The sequence below is a fragment of the Zerene cesonia genome, chromosome 26, assembly GCF_012273895.1.
Source record: "Zerene cesonia ecotype Mississippi chromosome 26, Zerene_cesonia_1.1, whole genome shotgun sequence".
NCBI classification, from domain to species: Eukaryota; Metazoa; Arthropoda; class Insecta; order Lepidoptera; family Pieridae; genus Zerene; species Zerene cesonia.
In genome coordinates, this window is record NC_052127.1 from 1,281,446 (window position 1) to 1,287,654 (window position 6,209).

The following is a 6,209-nucleotide window of genomic DNA, read 5'->3' on the forward strand; positions in this document are numbered from 1 at the left end:
CCAGATGGATAAATATGAAGTACAAATTTATATAAATAGCAGTTCCTCCCAAACCCTCCGCTTGGTAAATATTCACATTTTCCGATAAGAGACAAACCCAAGAAATAAGAGTTATCAGCTGGTCTCCTCACTATGTTTTCCTTCGCCGTTTCGTGCATGTGGACGATGATCATGTGGATATTTGATATTTAATAAAAAATAGCTTATTTCCTGCACATCTCTGATGCTCCCGATTAATCGTCCAAATCCGAGGTCTCTTCTCATTTCTTTGTCAAGTTATCCAACATTTTTCCACAAATTCACATATGATAAAGTTATATTAGGTATTTGTATATTAATTATAGTCATAAATTAAAACAAATCTGTTTTCCGGCACCATAAACGGAATTGCATGTTTTTTTATTATTCACTAGTTACTCGTCCTGGCTCCGAACGGAATACATGCGAAATAAAATATAAAAACTCATAGATAACGTGCCTTTAGACAACGTGGCGCGTAGATCGGTTCAGTAGAGACCAGAGTATACCCCTACAACATCACAAACTCACAAATACGCAAATTCGCCTCTGAATTATATCTATAGTGTAAATGCTATCTTAAAAATGCAAAAGTTTGTAAGGATGTGTGCGTGTTTGTTGCTCTTTCACACAGAAACTGCTTAACCAATTGCAATGAAATTTGTTACGTAGACAGCTGGACAGCTGGAATAACATAAAGGCATCTTTTTATCCCGATATTCTAACGGGATATGGACTAACGCGGCAGAAACCGCGGGGCGTAGCTATTATATTATACAGCTGAAGAGTTTGTTGGGTTGGTTGAACGCACTATTCTTATGAACTGCTGGTCCGATTTAAAAAATTATTTCAGTTTTAGATAGCCCATATGTCGAAGGCTTTAGTATATAAAACATACCCAATGTTTTATATATAAAACCCAATGTTTTATACTAAACTGCGTGGGTGAAATCGCAGGGCACAGCTTAGCTTAGCTAGTATATCATAATAATCGTAAGTAGGATAGAGTTGAATATATAGGTAAATAAAATTTCTCAACATCAATCTATCTTTAAATCTTTTACAAATCAAAGGCGTTTTATTCCAAAACGACAATTATTTTAAACTAGGATCAAAATCTACTGATTATGAAAAATGATGATTCATGGATGGTGTAAAAAGGAAACTTATTTAACAAACAGCAAAATAAACTACGGGTAGGTCATAGTCTAGGTATAAAATGCGAGCTAGATAATACGAAACCACGCCAGTTATAAACTGAAGCGATTTTAGTTTAATAGCGTCTACATTATTTGGATATTTTGTAAAATTTACATGAAACGAAAACATTTGGGTTCAGCCATTTCCAAGATATGCTTTTAGTTTATTTACCAGCATCCGAATCGGTTCTGTAGTTCAGGCGAGAGGAGGCAGACAGAGTTATTTTCGTAATATTTTTTTGATATTAGTAGGGATAAACTACATGCAAATTATTTTTCAACAATAAAAGTACAATATATCAGTCAGTAAAGTAGCCGTTTCGGATATTTACAAGAACAAACATTCATATAAAAATGCTATTAATACCGTACCGTATTCATTTCAATCAATTCAAATTCAAATTTCAACTTGTCAATATTATAAATAAAAAAAAAGAAAAAGTATTTGTTGGTCTTTCTTTCACGTCTCAAAGTAGCAAGTTTTTGATATGGTTTTGTGTCTAGAAATAGTTAGAAGGCTAGAGAGTATAATATAAGCTAAATATTGATGCGGTTTAACATCAGATTTGTGGTAGTCGAGCACGCTTCGGCACGAATTGGGCCACATGGCACCGGGGAAGTACCACACCCACACAGAAGACCAGCGTGAAATAGCATACTGCTACGTTTCGTTCGGTGAGTGGGAGAGCCGGAGGCCCATATCCGTTTCCTTACCCTTCCCATTCCTTTCCTTTATTCCTCTCGTCAATCCTTTCTCAATCCCTTTCCAATTCGAAGTCGGCAATCCATTTGTAGAGGCGTATGGTCTGAAAACGATCTAACGCCTCTCCAAATGTTCATGGGCGGTGGTAGCGCTTACCATCAGGCGACCCACCAGCTCCATTGCCGACGGTGACATAAAAAAAATCAGACAGTTCCTTATTGAGATCGTCTGCTTCATAAACGATGTTTTGCCGTGTTTCATGTTATTATGCTTGTTTTGTCTGTAAGTAAGTGAGTGAGTGAGTGAGTAAGTGAGTGAGTAAGTGAGTGTGTGAGTGAGTGAGTAAGTGAGTGAGTAAGTGAGTGAGTAAGTGAGTAAGTAAGTGAGTGAGTGAGTAAATAGATAAGTGAGTATAATTTCTTTGTCTGTATTTTTCAAATGAAACCGTTGGCATCCTGCTTTTTAAAGCACACTCCATATGCTAGCGTGTAACATTAATAAGGAATTATCTTCGTTCTAAGCCCAGTATAACGAAGCTTGTAGGGGAATTTATTTTTGCGTTTTGCATTTTGCTGTTAGATTGACTTCGTAATATGTCCCATGCTCAAGTTAGCACGCAGGCTAATAAAAAAACATTTTTTAGTATACACGTATAAACCATAAAAGGTCAGGTCACCTTTGATTGTCAATAAATTCAAGATGGCGTCAAGCCGGCATTTTGTCGATTTTTGCGCGCGAATTTTTCATGGCCGGCGTTTATTTTCTTTTTTATGAATAAATTAATAGGCGAGGGAAATGAATGAAAAGTAAGTGTACAATTAGTTGAATCTTTTTATAGAATTTTTGGGAATAAAATATATCCCTTTTTGCCTTGGTAATACTTGAAAACGGTAGAAAATATATGAGAAATCCCCAATGAAAGTTGAAAGTTTTTATAAGCCTTTATAAACGGCCTTTTGAATTCATTAAATGGCCGTATTTATATTTCATTCTTAAATAGAATGAGCACTTTGGGCTTCCCAGATAAATACGTAGTTCAGTTAGTTAAAAAACGATTTGAAACTGTACTTATGAATTATATTTATAACTAGCGGTCCGCCCCGGCTTCGCCCGTGGTACATACATAGCCAATAGGCCTTCACTAAATCTATCTAACAATGAAAGAATTTTTCAAATCGGATCTGTTATTCCTGAGATCAATGCGTTCAAACAACAAACAAACTCTTCAGCTTTATAATATTAGTATAGAAAATCTAATTTTATTCTTTACACAGTATCCGATACTAAAAATCCCATCATATTTGTCACAATATCACGCTTCTAATATAGGTACAGTAATTAATATATTCCTAAAACATAGATTTTATTTAAGGGCCGTCGTAAATAGACATGGAAAATGCGATTTAGCTCGGTCTGAAGATAAATATCGTTATTAAGTTATCGGTTACCGGGCTATAACTGTATTGGGGAAATTGTGTTAACCTAACTTTAAGAGGGAATCTTCACACTTATACGTTTTATGTTCAATTTTAAATACATTTGTCGTTGAAGATGTTTAAAAAGAAAATGTATTCTCATCGATCAGAAGGGAAAATAAGTTTAAAAAAATAATAATTCGCAGTAACCTACTCACAGATATTTATTAATTACTTAACTAACTAAACAATTACAATTAATCTCAAGAAATACAATACTACAAGGGGACAACCGACACGTCTGAACGCCACGAATCTAATGAGCGCCGGCGTTTTTTTTTTTTTTTTGTGTTGAATCTTAATGCTAGCCTGAAGGGCTACTACATTTTAACGCGGGCGCGTGGGTGAACTGATGGTTCACCCTGGTAGCGACATGCTCAAGGGCGTCCCCCCTTGTCGGGGACCGCGAACCTCGGCTTGGGCTGTCGCATGAATGGAGGGGGCCTGAGGGGCCGTACTCGGTCGGGCGCTCACCCGGGTGGGCGCTGAGCGCCGGCGGCCATTTGCTTGGCCTTTTATAGACTTAAGCCGGTGTGGTGCTTGCAATGGACGTTGGCGCAGTCCCTCTGCTGGGTGACGCCATTAACAAAGAGAAGAAGAATAATGTTTTGTAAAACATTCAGTCTCTGTTTAAATGTGAATCGGTTAAAACATTGCACTTGGAATCTTTTGAAGTTACTAAGCTTGGCTATGTTTGGGAACCTTCTGGAAAGTTGGCTTAAATAAAAACTTACTTAACACTGCATAGATTAGAGTGCGGTGGTGATTAGCCTATGAATGTATAAGTTAGTTAACCGCCCCGGCTTCGGCGACCGAGCTGGTGGTTTGCTTGATGGTAAGCAAACAAATGCGCCAATGAACTAGCTCAGAGTTAGTGGCTCTGCGAATTTACTGCCCGCTTTTAAGGGGTACGAGATGAGTAAGGATTGATGACTGGAAAAAAGTAATGGTCTGGGAACGGTGGTGAAAAGGAAACCGGCCTGCGGCCGCTTTTTTAGTCAATAAAAATATTGAGTACTAAACACTCGTCCCGGCGTCTACCGGATATTAAAAATTTCTGTTGTATCACAAGAGAGCATTTAATCGGGATAAAAAGTGTCCCAAACCCAGCTCATACCCTGTCTGTATACCAAATTTCATCAAAATCCATTCAGTAGTTCCAGCGAGATTGACGGACAGACGCCCAAACAAACAAACTTTCACATGTAATGTAATATAAGAAGAGAAATGGTTTAATATAAAACTAGTAATATTTGAATAGGATAAGTCTGTAGAGTCCCAAACATTACACGAGCGAGTTCGTTAGGAAATTTCCTTGCATCGATTGTAAGGCTTTTTCCCAAACAGGTAGGGTACCTGTATCGAGGAAATTCACGTTTTGCACATCTATAACTAAGATAGATAATATCATTTTATGTCATAGCGGGCAGCTGAGCTGGTGGTTCGCCTGATGGTAAGCGATCACTAACGCCCATGGACATTGGTAAATGTAGAGGTAGATTTTAGATAAGGTCAGATATATTTTCTATAACAAAATATAGGGATAAAGAGGCGTAGGCATTTCCTATATAATAATTATTAAGACGCTCATTCCGGCTTCACCCGGATTTCGGGATCACTGATTTATGCCAAGGGACCATTTAAAAAAGTATCTTATCACTCAAATCAGCTCATTTCTGACTTTATAATTTTCATCAAAATCTGTTCAGTAGTTTCAGTGTGATTGGCGGACAAACATCCAAACAAACAAACTTTCATGTTTATGATAATAGTGTGATAAAAAATCGTTGCATATATAAAATAAAATACAGTAATTGAATCAAGCAAAGTTCCCTACTCGTCTAGTTTCGAATTTCTTTAATCTAATTATTACAACCTTAACGAATAAAAAGCCCTATTCTGTGTCTAACATAATTTATGCATGACATTTAGTTTTCATTTCGTCACAACTCAATCAAAATAAGTGCCTCAGTGTGTTTGTAGAGCAAATTAATTTTGGGAATCGGGTTATCATAAAATTAATTTGTAATTAAACTCAAGCAGATTATTGCCCTACCCCAACGTGGTTCGACTATGTATCAACATATTATACTAGCTTTCCGCCCGCGGCTTTGACCGCGTAGTTATAGGAAATATAGACATTACAGGGTTTTTCCCATACAGACCCGGTTTTGGGGGCATTTCCGGGATAAAAACTATGCTATGTCCTTTCTAGGTCTAGTTATTTCGCATTTATATAATTAGTAGGATTATATGGATATTATTTCATTGTATCTCACCTATTTCAGTCAGGTTATATAGTAAAGTAAAATGAAGCTTAAACTACAGTAAAAACTTCTTTCTGAAAAAATCAAGAGCTGGCAGGATATAAACATATTATTTACGTATAACTTAAAATCTTATAACATATATAAACATGAATCAATTATTATATTATTTACCTTTCAAAAGTTGTACAAATGTACCTATTATATAAAAAGCGCCCTTCTTTACACAGGTGTAATACGTGAGCGTAGATCCGAGGGGTCCAGGGTTCCATTCTCTTGGGGACGCACAAAAAATGTCTCAATCTGGCAGGACACTGAACGCTGATCACTTATTTGTCCATAAAAAAATCAATCAGTGAAAATGCAATATCATCTGCCCCATACCCCACTAGGGGACACGGGACTTCACTTATCCTTATGATAAAACCTTTTCCGTAGATAGATTTGATTTTGGTAAAAACTTACGAATAAATCTATATATACCTAGTCTTGCCATAAATATTGTAATAAAGAAAAAAGAAAATTGTTAACTGCAAATAACATTTAT